The sequence below is a fragment of the Octopus sinensis genome, linkage group LG9, assembly GCF_006345805.1.
Source record: "Octopus sinensis linkage group LG9, ASM634580v1, whole genome shotgun sequence".
Taxonomy (NCBI): Eukaryota; Metazoa; Mollusca; class Cephalopoda; order Octopoda; family Octopodidae; genus Octopus; species Octopus sinensis.
This window is the reverse complement of record NC_043005.1, coordinates 37,707,239-37,725,688: the sequence shown is the minus strand read 5'-3', so window position 1 is coordinate 37,725,688 and position 18,450 is coordinate 37,707,239. Positions and strand designations below refer to the sequence as shown.

The following is an 18,450-nucleotide window of genomic DNA, read 5'->3' as shown; positions in this document are numbered from 1 at the left end:
AGTGGATTTGGTAGACGGAAACTGAAAGAACCTCGTTGTATGTATGTATATATATGTATGTACGTCTATGTTTGTGTCTCTGTGTTTGTTCTCCCAACATCGATTGACAGCCAATGCTGGTGTGTTTATGTCCCCGTCACTTAGCGTTTCAGCAAAAGAGACCGATAGAATAAGTACTGGGCTTACAAAGAATAAGTCCCGGGGTCGAATTGCTCGATTAAAGGCAGTGCTCCAGCATGGCTGTAGTCAAAATGACTGAAACAAGTAAAAAGAGAAAAAGAGAAAGAGATACATACATACATATATATACACACACATTCATACATACATACATATATACATATGCATATACATACCCATATGTTTGTACATCCATTCACAGACTGATTGATATACACACGCCAAACAGAAATGCACTCATATATATTTATTCAAATAGATTTGTATGCATAGATGTGTTTGTATGTATGTATGTGTACTTTGACATGCATTTACCTACAAGCTCGCTTTGAATTGTTCACATAAATGATTACATTTGAACTTAAAATAAGAAACCTCAAAAATAATAGATTTAAAATTAGATTTAATAATTTCATATTCCAGAGACAGCTATACATTTTCCATACAATTATCTATAAGCAATTTATTTATATATATATATAAATTGCTTATAGATAATTGTATAGAAAATGTATAGCCGTCTCTATATGTATATAGGGACATGCTGTGACACACATTCATACAAAATTATATATGTACATATCAATTGAAATACAAAGAAATGCATATCATGTATATACTCACATGTATATGCTTAGACACATATCTAAATACATTTTATGAAGAATATATATTTACAAACATATTTAAGCATACATACATTCAGATACACACACACACACACACGCACATATATATATATATATATATATATATATATACACACACATAAAGAGAGAGAGAGAGAGAGATACAAATATAGAAGCCTGCACAAACTTATGCACACCTTCTTGAATACACAACACCATTTTATATCATCTTTATATTCCCTTTCAGGCTTAAATTTGTCAAACCATCAGTGAAAATTTACAATTACTCTTCATTATACTGACAACAAACAGATGAAATGTTAATTTAAATACACATGCATGGGTGTGTGTGTGTGTGTGTGTGTGTGTGTGTGTGTTGTGTGTGTGTGTGTGTCTGTGTGTGAGTGTGTGTATGAAGTTTTGTGCATCAGTATATACATATCAATATGTGAATATAAAAGTGATTGTGCAAGTTTGTGTGTATGCACATGTGCACATGTATGTAAATGTGCATGTGTGCTGCATGTAAAAATATATGTGTGTACATGCACACATGTGTGCATGTGTACATGTATATTTCTTGCAGTTGTTAGATAACGATTTGCAGTTGGATTTTTGTTATATATATATATGTATGTATTTATGTGCTTGCAATTGAAATTATGTGTTGAAATATAAATATACTTGTGTATAAAGAAGATGTATATATATCTTTTTTTCCTTTTCCTTTCTATGCTTTATTTACAGCTGTACACATTTACCAGAACAATGGTGTTTATCCACTTGCATATAAATTTATCCACTTGTGTATACTTAATTATATACTTAGGCATGTATATGGTTCTATGTAGCATGTTTGTGTGTAGGTGCATGTAAATTTATTTAAAGTAAATAGATTTGTCTCTGTTTGTGTGTATGTTCAAACATATATGTTGGTGTACACCTGTATGTTTCAATTTACTCTGTTTACTTCTGTGTTTTGTGTGTGTGTGTGTGTGTATACACCTCCATGCATATATAGGCATACATATTTACATATGCACAGACATACACTTGTTTCTGTATGTATGATAAGATATGGAAAGCTATGACTGTGAATACATGCTCATGTGTATATATATATATAATATATATATATATATATATATATGTGTGTATGTGTATTTGTATTTTACAGTGTATACCTTATAATGATGTTTCTCATTCTTTCACTTAAGAGAAATTGTAAAAACCAAAAGTAACCAAAATAACAATTGCAGAAAAACATAATAAAAAAAAATTTTCAAAAATTTTAATGGGCAAAAATAAGGAAATTATATTATTAGAAAGGGTACCTTTCCACTATCTTATTTAGATGATAGGGTAAAAGTTATAGCAAACTGTAGCTAAATGAATTCTTTTTTTATTATTCTTCCCATGATGCTTCAGGCAAGTAAAGCTTTTAATATAACTGTTGCTATGATATTTAGAAAGAAAAAAAAAATGTATTTAAGAATAAAACCATAAAGTATATCAAAAATATTTTTTCTTTCAATGAATGCATTACTAAAATTAAATGTTATGACAATTGGAAATTTTGTTTTTTAACATTATCATTATTTCATTTCATGCAGGGTGCACTGAGCTGGACAAGAGGATTTACAGTACCTTGTTGTTTTGAGTTCAGTACAATACTGATTCAATATTGACTTTCAATCTTCATTCATTTGATCTAAGTAGCACCAATAATATGCTGGGATCAACGATAATGACCACATCTCTCTTGATACTAACCTGGACTGGAGCCCTTACCATCATCATCATCATTAAAAATAATAATAATAATAATAATAATATAATAATAATAATAATAATAATAATATTAATAATAATAATAATAATTATAATAATCTTTTCTAATATAGGCACAAGGCCTGAAATTTGGGGGAGGGGGTAATTAATTATATCAACCCCAATGTTCAGCAGGTACCTATTTTATTGACCCTGAATGGATGAAAGGCAAAGCTGATCTCAGTGGTATTTGAACTCTGAACTTGAAGACAGACAAAATGCTGCAAAGCATTTCACCCGGCATGCTTAATGATTCTGCCAGTTCACCACCATAATAATAATACTAATAATAATAATAATAATAATAATAATAATAATAATAATAATAATAATAATAATGCCCTGATGCAGTACCAGGCAGTGACTCTCATGGCTTCTGATCTTAACTGATTGGAAGTATTATCATGTACATTGTTTTGTGTTGGTATAAAAGATGGGCTACAGCAAATATTCTGCTCAATACCACAGATTTGCTTGTCAGTTGTTTGACCATAACCAGTTGACCATGTCCTTTAGTGGCTGACGATATGTGCATCTCTGATCATGAGCAGAAGTAGTTGGGGAGCATCATAGTCATGTGTTGAAAGCAATTCTTGGAGGTTTGGATAATTCATTTCTGGAAACATGGGTGATTCATTCAACATCCTTAAACAATCCTTATTGGGACCTTTTGAGCAGGATGGGCTACTCGACCAGAAGAAAATTCTAACTGGACCCCACCTGCAAGGCTATGCACTGTTTATCATGATATGAGATCACCATGTTGCATACACTTGGTTGTGATGCATGTGCCTAGTGTACCCTTATCAGACGGGTAGTCATGATGGTTATACTGGGCTTCATATATTTGTACCCCAGTGTCACTTTGATGGCATGCACCGCTCTCTCACTCAATAATAATAATAATATTGGTTTCAAATTTTGCCACTAGGGCAGTAACTTTTGAGGAGGGGATGAGTTGATTACATTGACCCCAGTGTTCAGCTAGTACCTATTTTTATCAACCCTGAAAGGATAAAAGGCAAAGCCACCCTCGATGGAATTCGAACTCAGAATGTAAAGACAAATGAAATGCTGCTAATTATTTTATCCAGTGTGATAATGATTCTGCTAGCTTGCTACCTATATTAATAATAATAATAATAATAATAATAATAATAATAATAATAATAATAATAATAATAATAATAATAATAATAAATGCCCTGATGCAGTACCAGGCAGTGGCTCTCATGGCTTCTGATCTTAACTGATTGGAAGTGTTATCATGTACATTGTTTTGTCTTGGTATAAAAGATGGGCTACAACAAATATTCTGCTCAATACCACAGATTTGCTTGTCAGTTGTTTGACCTTAACCAGTTGAGCATGTCCCTTAGTGGCTGACGATATGTGCATCTCTGATCACGAGCAGAAGTAGTGGGGGAGCATCATAGCCATGTGTTGAGAGGGATTCTTTGGGGTTTGAATAATTCACCTCTGGAAACATGGGTGGTTCTTTCAACATCCTTAAACAACCCTTATTCAGGGACCTTTTGAGCGGGATGGGCTACTCAACCTGAAGAAAATTCTAACTGGGCCCCACCTGCAAGGTCATGTGCTGTTTATCTTGATATGAGATCACCATGTCGCGCACATATGGTTGTGATGCATGTGCCTGGTGTACCTTTATCAGATGGGTAGTCATGATGGGTATATTGGGCTTCGTATATTTTACCCCAGTGTCACTTTGATGGCATGCACTGCTCTCTCACTTAATAATAATAATGATAATAATAATAATGATAATAATAAGGGCACCTGGTAAAAGAAATTATAGATCAACGTACAAAAATGACTACAGAAGTTACATCCCTTTTTTTTTCTTCTTCTTTCTCCATCTCTCCCTCATGTCCAACATTTTCATGCAGCATGTTTGCATGCTTGCATGAGCGAGATGAAAATTTGTTGAGGCAGATTTTCTGCCTGTTTGCTCTCACTATCACCAATCCTCATCTGTAATATTTCTCCATGGCCAAACATATTTTCATGGAAGATTAAAAACAAATGACACTGCTTATATGATGATGAAGATGCTCATTTACATCTACAGTGCAACGTTAATATGACATACAGTAATACACACACAAGAATTCAAAGTAGAGGTTGGGGTCCACCAGGATTCAGTACTCAGCCCCCTCCTATTTATCATAGTACTCCAGGCAATTACGGAGGAATTCAAGACAGGCTGTCCCTGGGAGCTCCTCTACGCTGACGACCTTGCTCTTATTGCTGAGTCACTATCAGAACTGGAGGAGAAGTTCCAGGTGTGGAAGGAGGGTTTAGAATCAAGGGGCCTTAGAGTCAACCTAGCTAAAACCAAAGTACTAATAAGTAGAAAGGTAGACAATCCACAAATATCTTCAGGAAGATGGCCCTGCTCGATCTGTAGAAAAGGTGTAAGTAGAAACTCTATAAGATGTACCCAGTGTAAGCTATGGACACATAAGAGGTGCAGCAATGTCAAAGGTAGGCTAACTGGGAAGATAGTTTTTGTATGTGGCAGATGCTCGGGAGCATTAACCTCCGAAAATCTGCAGAAAACAACTTCCGTCACTTTCCAGGGGGAAAAACTAGAAGTAGTTGATAGCTTCCGTTATCTAGGTGACCAAGTCAGTAGTGGGGTGGGTGTGCTGAAAGTGTAACTGCTAGAATAAGAATAGCCTGGGCAAAGTTTAGGGAGCTCTTACCTCTGCTGGTGACTAAAGGCCTCTCGCTCAGAGTAAAAGGCAGACTGTATGATGCGTGTGTACGAACAGCCATGCTACATGGCAGCGAAACATGGGCCGTGACTGCTGAGGACATGCGTAAGCTCGTGAGGAATGAAGCCAGTATGCTCCGATGGATGTGTAATGTCAGTGTACATACTCGACAGAGCGTTAGCACCTTGAGAGAAATGTTGTACCTAAGAAGCATCAGTTGTGGTGTGCAAGAGAGACGATTGCGCTGGTATGGTCATGTGGCGAGAATGGATGAAGATAGGTGTGTGAGAAAGTGCCAATCCCTAGCAGTTGAGGGAACCCGTGGGAGAGGTAGACCCAGGAAAACCTGGGACGAGGTGGTGAAGCACGACCTTCGAACTTTAGGCCTCACTGAGGAAATGACCAGAGACCGAGACCTTTGGAAATATTCTGTACGTGAGAAGACCAGGCAGGACAAGTGAGCCCAGCCCACTTATGAATGCCTTTCCTCCCTTGGACACAAAGACCGGCTGAGGCAAGCGAAGTCGATATAGAACCTCATCCGACGACAGACACCCATGCCAACCCCCCATGCTTGCGAAGACATGTTGGGGCAAGCGAAATCGAAATCGAAACCGAATTGAACCAGCCAGGATCCCTGGCCTGGTGGTACGTAAAAAGCACCATCCGACTCGTGGCCGTGGCACGTAAAATACTCCAATGCGACCGTACGACAGGCACCCATGCCAACCTCCTTTGCTTGTGAAGACATGTTGGGGCAAGCGAAATCGAATTGAACCAGCCAGGATCCCTGGTCTGGTGGTACGTAAAAAGCACTATCCGACTCGTGGCCGTGGCACGTAAAATACTCCAATGCGACCGTACGACAGGCACCCTTGCCAACCCCCTTTGCTTGTGAAGACATGTTGGGGCAAGCGAAATCGAAATCGAATTGAACCAGCCAGGATCCCTGGTCTGGTGGTACGTAAAAAGCACTATCCAACTCGTGGCCGATGCCAGCACCGCCTCGACTGGCTTCCGTGCCGGTGGCACATAAAATACACCAATCTGACCGTGGCCGTTGCCAGCCCCGCCTGGCACCTGTGCAGGTGGCACGTAAAAAGCACCCACTACACTCACGGAGTGGTTGGCGTTAGGAAGGGCATCCAGCTGTAGAAACATTGCCAAATTAGACTGGAGCCTGGTGCAGCCTTCTGGCTTCCCAGAACCCCGGTCGAACCGTCCAACCCATGCTAGCATGGAGAACGGACGTTAAACGACGATGATGATGATGATGATGCACATATATAGATGTAGTTGCGACTGTGTGGTAAGAAGTCTGCTTCCCAACCACATGGTTCTGATTTCAATCCCTCTGCGTGTTACCTTGGGCAAGTGTCATCTACAACAGTCCTAGGATGACCAAAGCCTTGAAGGTGGATCTGGTAGGCAGCAACTGAAAGAAGTTCATCATACGTACATAAAAACATACATACATACCTATGTTGATATACATATATATATATTTAATCACTACAATTGTTTCAACCCATTATGCATCAGGTAAAATTCTGAACAACTGGTTGTGGTGCATCATTCAGTGCAGATGTGTCATGTCAAAGGAATTTTCAATAGACTCAGTCTCAGTTTGATTACAATACATTTCATTATTTACCTGTAGCTGTTTGTATGAAGGATGATATCCCCCGCACACAATCAACTACAGAGAAATAATGAAATGTATTATGATTTAACTTTGCAAAGCCATATTTAATGAGCAAAGCACCTTCTGAAAATGTCCCCTGATGAGACAAATTTACACTGAATGATGTTCCACAATCCCTGGTACAGAATCTCACCTGCGAGAGACTGATGCACAATGGGTTGAAATGATCATAGTGATTAATAAAGAATCTCATGAATTCAATTTCTTCTTTCTCTCATATGTTAGATACTCATCAGACACAAACAAATTCTTTAAGTAAATCCGGTGACACATGTATCCGTACTGTGGATAACATCAAACAGCTTAAGGCAGTGAACACACTTTAAACAGTATACTATCAGGTGTATACCCAAGTTTAAAATTATTACTTATCTTTGTGTGTTTTTGTGTTTGTCTCCGGTCACTGCTGAACAATGAGTGTTGATTTGTTTATGTTCTCATGACTTAGCAGTTTGGCAAAAAGAGACTGATAGAATAAGTACCAGGTTTAAAAGAAAAAAGCACTGGTGTTGGTTCCCTCAAATGAAAACCCTTCAAGGTGATGCCCCAGTATAGCCACTCTCCAATGACTGTAATAAATAAAAGATAAGCTACATATGTAAACATACAACATGAAGGATCCCTTACAGCTTCCATTTACCAACTACGCTCTCAAGTCCTTGGTTAACCCAAGGCCATAGTAGAAGACACTTGCCCAAAGTGCCATGCAGTGAGACTGAACCTGAAACTTTGTGGTTATGAAAAAATACTTCTTAACTACACAGCCATGTCTTGACCATCACCTTGACTATTTAGCATTTAAACTTGCTATATCTGGCCAAAATATTTTACCTGTTTTATGTTCAAACCAAAACATTTGGATTCTCACTCCTACTCTACAATGTCATTCTAAAAGTAAACCATCTCATTACCAAAATTTGGCAGAATAATCTGAATGTTAAAGGGTTAAGAATAGATGGCTTTTATTTTTATTTTTGTTAGCAAGTTTATCGTTGTCTTTCATAAGTTGATACTGTACTCCTGGATCAAACAATGATTCTCAATGGTGAACTGGGGACTGGCTACATCAGCACTTTTCATATAATATGGGCCGCACTTATATAAAGCAGTTACCTATATATTGTATGGTCTGTAGAAATCTGGAAGAATTCTGAATTGATTCTTTAGTCATAACTGAGGAATAGAAAAATTTTCGATAATTAGGGGTTTCATTCATTGCAGCCTCAATATTTTCAGTTTGGTACTTGCATACAGTTTAGTTGGTTTTGGTAAATAATTCCTGTCAGGTGACAGAGATAGGAACCTGATTCTATTTACTTTGACTTAAAAAAAAAAAAAAAAAAAAACAGGCCTAATATGGCTATGCAATATTTTTATCGGCCATTATCTGGAACTGCTCAAAAAGATATCCATGGTTGGTCACTGTCACTACAGCTTGCTTATATCGTTTACCATTGATTTGTATGCCTATGATTGTCCCTACAAACCCAGTGATAGAAGAGATTAAGAGAAGAGAATTGGTAAGCATTTTCTTTTGTAAATTCAGCTTAGTGTTTTTTATAGACTATGATGACAATGGCAGATTAGGTTAACAAGAACAAACACTTTATTAAGCATTCTTAAAAAATCAGACTGTCTTTTTATATGCTAAAATAAAATAAAAGGTAGGCAGAGCACCCTGGTAATTCTTCTTACCAACAGTATACTCACAGTCCATTGATGATTATCTAAAATGAGGTGGTTTTATTTTGCCATCTTTCTTTGGTTATATTATATAGATGTCATAACATAACATTCACTTGCATTTTTTTTCAAGCTTGTCTGCTGTTTTTGTTCTCAGCTACCTTCATATTGATGGTCTTTGTGCTAAAGCTAATTACATCTTTAACTACAGGAAATGGATTTCTATTATTATCACATTCTCTAATTAATTTACAAAAATTGATTATTTTCTATGCAATTTCTTTCTTTGTTTTTTTTTTTAATAGTAATTTTCCATTTGCACAAATACCCTCCCTCTGTGAAACTGTTGAAACCATATTCTGTCAAATTGAGATTTTGTGTAGCTGTACTCAAAATTCTGTCATAATTTTCCTACTTTCTTGTCTATTTCTCAGTTCACTTAAATTACCATTTATAATATTAATACTGTATATAATTAATTGTTAGCTAGAGTGTTGTTGTTGATCTTCTTTTTAGTTTACATACACACACATACAGTCATATATATATTCCATTGGTGCAAAGCTATTGAAAACAAATTTTTCATTATAACATTAAAATTATAATTTTTATCATAACATTTTTCAATATTGATTAATATTGCAAAATCCACTTGAAACTGAACAGAAAATAACATATATTTTCTTTCAACTTTCTTATCTATATAAATTTACTTGGATTTGGCAGCTTTAATGCATGTAGTGAGAATTGTTAAAGGTCAGAGTATGCCCCTACCTACACACAGATATAAAGTGTTTCTATTTTAATACGGATTGGATAGGTTAAATATATCATTGAAAAAACTGTTGTATACTTGAAACTGCTCACGCAACTGTGAAATCAACTATGCAAACCTACAACAAAAAAATGTATAAATTAATGTACACAACATCCTGTATAGATATGCAGCTTAGATTTACTGGAGCATGTGAGACAAAAGAGTGAGGTATTCCAGAGTTTCTCAACATCAGTAACAATGTCATTTGATTGAGTGTGGAAACCAATCAGTCAATTAATAAACACTCATATACAAGTAGAAAGGTTTGTTTATACATCACACATATGTTACTTTGCTGAATGTAGATAATTTCTAAAGGTAAAATTTGCATTCAAAATAATTTGGTTTTATGAAAGATTAATTATTATTTCAAAATTGCTGAAAATTATGAATGAATAACGAAATTAAAGGATATTGGAGATTTATTAAACTGCCTGCTAAAAAATGGTGAGGGGTGGAGGGTGGTGGAAATGGTAGGTGGTGGTGGGGGGAAGAGGGTTGTTTGTTGTGACATACTTTGGCTTTGCAGAAACATTTTCTGTATAATATATAGGATGTGACTCAAAATGAAAAGCCAATGACAGAATGCACTCCCTATTTTCCTGTTAAAAAAAAAAACAACAAAATCCTGCAGAACAAAAATAATAATAATAATGATAATGTCTGGGATTCCCAAAGGAATCCCAACCATTGGTAGTCTTTACCTTAGAGGTTCCCAAGTTGTAGGGTAAAACCACCCTAATATTTTTATACGTTGTTAGCAGCATGTGCACAAACACGAGCTCTTACAGCACTTTAAGAGTGCTGGCATCATATATTGTACCCACTCTCTCAATCTCTTTATTTCATGATGATGAGGAGGAGGAGGAGGGGGAGGAGGAGGAGGAGAAGAAGAAGAAGAAGAAGAATTTCTTTTATTACCAACAAGGGCATCAATGGATGGGACATCACAAGGATAGTCAACAATAGTTTACATAAAAGATGACAAGAAGGAAATGGAAACGATGGTAAAATATGATAAGTTTGCACAGTACACTTAGTATGTGATAATTTGAAGGATGCAACCCTTTGGATATAGGAGAAAGTCAAGTAGGGAATTTGAACTTAGAACGTAAAGACAAATGAAATGCTGCTAATTATTTTATCCTGCATGCTAATGATTCTGCCAGCTCACTGTCTTAATAATAATAATAATAACAATAATAATAATAATAGTAATAATAATATTAATAACAATAATCCTTTGTACTATAGGTACAAGGCTGGGAATTTGGTGAGATGGAGCTAGTTGATTATATCAACCCCAGTTCTCAAATGGTAACTCCTAAAAGGATGAAAGGCGAAGTTCACCGTGGCAGAGTTTGAACTCAGAACATAATGTCAGAGCAGAAATGTTGCTAAGCATTTTGTCGTGCTAATGATTCTGCTAGCTCAATGCCTTAGTAGTTGTAGTAGTAGTAGTGATAATAATAATAATAATAATAATAATAATAATAATAATAATAATAATAATAATAATAATAATGATAATAATAAAAATAATAATAATAATAAATAATAATAAAAGATAATTTAACACATCATTCCAGATACAGAAATGCCATAGGTAACATTTGTAATGTGAGATACGCTTGATAACATCTCATATATAATGAATAAAAGATAGCATTGCAAAGAGACAACAAGATATAGAAGATACTTTTTATAATGAAGGGGAAAAGATAATGAAGATATGTTTCAAAAAAAAAAGAAAAAGAAAAACGGCTAAGATTAAGAACTAAATCAGTGATAATATCAGTGATGGTTGGTAGTTAATGAGAATGCTTACAACATTATATCATGTCAAAGGCATAATTTACAAGCCATGAAAAATAGGTCAAACATCATTTATTTAAGAATTACATTTAGGTTTCTCCAAACCTTTGCAGTCTTCAGCAGTTTGTTTCTTTGATGGTATGAAATAGCATGGGAAATTGGTTCATAGACAAGAAGAGGAAAAATAGGAAAGAAAAGGTTAGTAGGAGAGAGTTGCCAAGAATTAATATGTCATAAGAGGTGAAAATTCCAATACATCGGACACTTCGTTTTCTTTTCTTTTCTTTTTTTTTTGGAGAAAAAGGAATTTGGAGACCAATGTGAAATGGTGAGGGACCAAAGTGGAGGGAGAGTAGGAGTAAGAGAAAACACTGTTTTTTATGAGAAGTGGTATAAAGTATCAGATGGTGAAGGATGGTGAAAGGCAAGATGAGGAGAAAGCAGCTAGCCAAGGTTGGTCAAATGAAGTGGTGATATTAAAGAATGGTAGATAAGGAAATAGAGGAGGGTTCAGATACAGGAAAATTACAGAATGCACATACATCATACAAATTACTAGACTGGAATGATGTATGAAAATAATCATGAGAAGAGTGAAAATGAATTAAGAATATCGGGGGGGGGGGAAGAAAGAAAGATAAGAGAATTAGACAAAATGTACATATACAAATATCTAATTATATCAAATAACTCTCACATAAATAACGATGTTTTATGCCAATGAAACAGCTGTTGAGCAATTATAAACTATATACAAATTTCTTGTCTGTCTGCATATATATATATATATATATATATATATACAAACATATATAAACATGTATATATATATATATATATATGTGCATATATATTCATATATAATATATATATATATATATATATATAATATATATATATGTATATATGTATATACATATATATATGTATATACACACAGATGTGTGTATATATACATATATATCTAAGTGTAAATATACATTTATTTATATGTATGTGTATATACATATATGTGTATCTTGCAACACAAATTCATAAGCGTATATATACATACATATATATATATATATATATATATATATATATTATATATATATATATATATATATAATATATATATATATATTATATATATATATATATATATGTATGAGTTCCATGAAGCTTCTGTCTACCAAATGCACTCACAATCCATTCGTTGACCTTGGGCTATAGTAGAAAATATTTGCCCAAGATGCCATGTTGTGCATCTGAACTCAAAATTGGGTAGATGAAACAAAGAGTGGCAACAACTAAAATTCTGGAAAAAAAAACACTGAAATATAAATTAAAAATAAAGCTGCTGATGAATGCCATGTTAAAACACTGGCAAGAAAAGCTGATACATGGCTAATACTTGTTAAAAATTAATAAAGGTGAAGGAAGTATAGAGAAAACTTGAAACAATGAGAATACAAAATTCATTGCTGAGAGTGAGGAATTTCTTATTGTGACAGGGGATCAAAGCCACAAGCATGTCTCCCCAAAATAAATGGCTTTATACCAATGTTACAAACAACAGCAACAATAATAGTAATAGTTTATATTTTATCTTTTACTTGTTTCAGTCATTAGACTGTGGCCATGCTGGGGCCCCACCTTGAATAATTTTTACGCTGTTGTTATTATTATACTATTTCATACTCTATTAGTTAGCAGGGATGTTGAAATGAAGTTTGGTGAAAACAAGTCACCTCAAATCTCAAGAATCTTTCTTATGATTCTTGTAGAAAACAAGAATGTACTTAACTGCAGGCCATTAATGCAAGTGTCTCAATTCCAATATCCTTCAACCTCTTAGGTAGTAGTTATTATTATTATCATTATTATTATTATTATTATTATTATTATTATTATTATTTTATTATTATTATTATTATTATTAAGATATTAAGATGGCGAGCTAGCAGAAATATTAGCACACCGCACAAAATTCTTAATAGCACCTTCTGTAGATTCTGAGTTCAAGTGCTGCCAAGGTCAACTTCGCTTTTGGTGTCAATGAAACAAACACCAGTTGAGTACTAGGGTCAATGTAATTGACTAGTCCTCTCCCACCAAAAGTTCAGGCCTTGCGCTTAAAGTAGAAAGGATTTGGCAGACTTGTTAGCATACTGGACGAAATGCTTAGTGGTGCTGAGTTCAAATTTCACCGGGGTTGACTTTTCCTTTCCTCCTTTTGGGGTGGATAAAATAAGCACCAGTTGAACACTGGAGTTGATGTAATTGATTCATCGCCTCCCCACAAAATTGCTGCCCGTGTGACAAAATTTGAAATCATTAATATTATTGTTGTTGTTATTAAGGCAGTGAGCTGGCTGTCTCATTAGCACTCCAGACAAAATGCTTTGCAGCATTTTGTCCATCTTTATGTTCAGAGTTCAAATTCTGCTGAGGTCAACTTTACTTTTCATCTTTTTGGGGTCGATAATTAAGAACTAGTTGAGTGCTGGAGACAATGTAATCAGCTATATCCCTCTCCCAAAATTTCAGGCCTTGTGCATATAATAGAAAGGATTATTATTATTATTCAAATCCTACTATTGTTGACTGTGAAATATGAAGATACTGTGAAAGGAAATTGGTAGTGTATGAGGTCCAGTAATATAAAGAGAAGCTGGCTGATTAAGATATCAAATGTTTGGTTCATGAATGGTCTAAAATTTAGTGTCTGCTGTTTTGGTGTCTAGGACATAACTTATAAATTTATGTTATGGCAGCAATACCTAAATATTGTCATCATCATGATCATCATCCTCATTTATTGTATCCTCATTTTCCATGCTGGCATACATATGACAGGATCTGCCAGGATCCATGCTGGCATGGGTTGCACAGGATCTGCCCACAATGCTAGCTTTGACATGGTTTTTATGGCTGGGTGCTTTTTCCTAATAGCAAACATTTAATGGTGTATACCAGATGCTATTTTGTGACACCAGCGCTAAAGATGTGAAGTAACTTAAAAAGACAAAGCAATGGAAAAGTAACAAATGATGTAAAGAATAGGAAAAAGTAAAGGGCTATGAATCAAACAAATTAAAAAATTCATAAATAGATTGATAGTTTAAAGAGGAGCAACCAAGCCCTGTCACTTTGAGGTCCTATGAATTGTTATCCATTATATTATACTGAAATAATTCTCTGTCTTGGTTATATATTAGATATGTTTGGGGGATACTAACAGCAGAAAGATTTGGCATGAGGATAATACTGAGTATATACATTTTTAAGAGCTTTATGCAATGCAGGGAAAATATACAAGGAGGTATTGATAAACAGAGGCAAGGTATTCTATTACTCTAAAAAGGTTGATTCATGCTTCTGTTATATTTCAGGTACTAAAACATCTACCATTACTATTGCCACTTCTTATGACACACAACACCATCTGCTATTATGTTCACCGATAGTGTGTTTACTACATGAATACAGTAACCAAAACACATCAAAATGGCCTACAAATAATAAAACACTCAAGATTATTTTCTATCACACATTTGATAAAAGGAAGCTTTCCCGAAATACTATAGGAGCATTAAACAGCCATTGTAAACTAATGCCATATCTTGCATTTGCTTTTATTTATGAGCATCACCTTACATATTTTACATAAATTCTTGCCTGTAAAAGTCTTCTTTAAAAATGCCTAAGTCATTTACACATTGCAATGTTTCAAGAAAATTACAGTACACTTTTAATTTTTAGTAAATTAATTTTGAATGGATTGTAATAAGATTTAATCATAATAGACTTGCACTCAGAGTAGTTCAGATCCTCACCGCTAAAACAATACAAGATTCGTATTATGTAACATAAAGTGAAATACACTGAGAAATAACTACATTGTAAAGAGGAAATTATTACCTGTGTTGTAATTAATTAAAGTTATAATTGTCACAAAATTAAACCAGAATAAATACCAACAAAAACTGATCTCAAATATCTATGGACATATATGTATGGGTGTATGTGTATGTGTGTATGTATACATATATATAAAATACAGTGACAATGAATACAGTGATTACTACACCTGCATAAATTTTTAATTAACTTTTGAATTTTAGAATTATTTCTATAAATTAATAGTGTTAACTTGGATTATAACTAAGAACAATAATGGAACCTGCATACATATGTGTGTGTGTGTATATATATATATATAATAGACACACACACATATATGTATGTATATATATATATATATGTGTATATATATATATAAATATATATATATATATATATATATATATATATATAATATACATACACATAGATGTATTTTATGAATTCGTTTAACCATAGTGCCACTAATAATTAGTTATTACAACTCAATATACTTTAGAATAAAGCACCGAGTGCAGCATATGGTATTTATCAATGACTGACAAATGTATGTATGTATGTATTAACATCTAGAACTTTGGGATTTAAGTTCTATTTATTTCTTTGTAGAATTCAAGCTGGTCACTAACAAATTGAAAGGGCTCTTTGGTTTATGACAAGACAGCGCTTGGGAGATTTTTGGTTATGTGAATTGGTTAATGGATTGAAGGATGTACATATGTTTGCATGTTGTATGTATACATGTATACATACATGTACAAAAAAGTGTGCAGTATATCCATCATTGAAAATATATTGGGAAATTCAGACACAACATTGACTTTGAATTGGAGAATAATTCAGAATGTGGTATTATAAATGAGAGACTAATGGAATATCGAATGATTTTTGATGGTAAAAGTAATCTACATACACTCATACACACATATGCACACACACACATATATACACACACACACACACACACACACACACACACACACAGCATAAAGGCAAAACCAAATGCTGATGTTCTGAAAGCATTTCAAGTTAATATATGAAAGAGTTCTACAAAAGGCCCCTCCTCAGTCAAATTTTTTCAAAATATTTCAAAATATATATTAGTTTTGACTGAAGGAGATTTAATGTAAAAGTACATAGCTAACTGAAATATACATATATGTAAAATACATTCAAAACACCAAAATATCAGCTTTTGGTTTTGTTCTGACTGCATATTATGTGGCTCCCTTACATGACAATCAGATCAGTGTTCACTTTGGCAGTAGGGTTAATATGACAGTAGGGTTAATATAATAGGAGTGGAATGCTTTATCAGACCACAGTCGGAATGTTCTGCACGTGTGTTTTGCATCACATCATAACCACACACACACACACACATAAATATACATATATATACATATACACATAATCAAGGGATCAGCAAGAGTTGTTTCACCACATACCGAAATTTAGAAATAATGAAGCAACTCTTGCTGATCCTTTAATTATGTTTATAATTATAAAAAAATTTAAGTTATTACTGATGTTTGTTTTTTTTCCATACCGAACTACTTGGTAAAATTATTAATTATTAAATTAATAATTCTTTACTCTATATCTATAAATATATATACATACATACATTCATATATATATATATACATATATATATATATGCATACAGATATATACATACACATGCATACATACACATATATGTACACACATATACAGACATATATATGTACATACACACATATATATATACTTATATGCTCTACATACATATACACATATGTACATACATACTATACACATATGTACATACATACACATATATATACATACATACATACATATACATCTTAGGTCCTGGTAGGATATAAAGGTAGAGTATTTCCAGAGAAGCACTCACCCAAGTTCTGGGCTATCACACTGTCAGATTCTTCAAGTGTAGAAAATCCTGGTTTCACAACAGTAACACTGTTGTGTGGGTGTAATGTAGAGCAATTATAATTGGGATGATAAGAAGACAAAGAAATCCTTTAACTCATTGTTAATGATTTTGTTTGAATTGTTTCTCTACCAACTCTACTTGCAACACCAGTTTATGCAAAAATTCGAAGTGAAAATTTACATAATGTTTGTAGTTTCAGACATCAGAATGGCACTTATCGGACTTGCATCAATGGTGCACTCCTGTCTTATTACCATTTGGAGTACACCACACACACACATAAATATACATATATATACATATACACATAATCAAGGGATCAGCAAGAGTTGTTTCACCACATACCGAAATTTAGAAATAATGAAGCAACTCTTGCTGATCCTTTAATTATGTTTATAATTATAAAAAAATTTAAGTTATTACTGATGTTTGTTTTTTTTCCATACCGAACTACTTGGTAAAATTATTAATTATTAAATTAATAATTCTTTACACTATATCTATAAATATATATACATACATACATTCATATATATATATATACATATATATATATATACATACAGATATATACATACACATGCATACATACACATATATGTACACACATATACAGACATATATATGTACATACACACATATATATATACTTATATGCTCATACATACATATACACATATGTACATACATACATATACACATATGTACATACATACACATATATATACATATATACATACATATACATCTTAGGTCCTGGTAGGATATAAAGGTAGAGTATTTCCAGAGAAGCACTCAACCCAAGTTCTGGGCTATCAACACTGTCAGATTCTTCAAGTGTAGAAAATCCTGGTTTCACAACAGTAACACTGTTGTGTGGGTGTAATGTAGAGCAAATTATAATTGGGATGATAAGAAGACAAAGAAATCCTTTAACTCATTGTTAATGATTTTGTTTGAATTGTTTCTCTACCAACTCTACTTGCAACACCAGTTTATGCAAAAATTCGAAGTGAAAATTTACATAATGTTTGTAGTTTCAGACATCAGAATGGCACTTATCGGACTTGCATCAATGGTGCACTCCTGTCTTATTACCATTTGGAGTACACACACACACACACACACACACACGCACACATACATACACGCATGTGCACACATACATGACAAGGGATTACATAATTACATGTATTAAATATAATCAGGTCTTGTGCAGA

The 18,450-nt window shown here is 33.8% G+C and overlaps 1 protein-coding gene across 8 annotated transcripts in view; it reads right to left on the bottom strand.

Moving 5' to 3' along the window:
- Positions 1-18,450, bottom strand: part of LOC115215824 (protein lev-9-like) — a 1,149,105-nt gene that overhangs the window by 553,390 nt on the left and 577,265 nt on the right. The window lies entirely within an intron of this gene.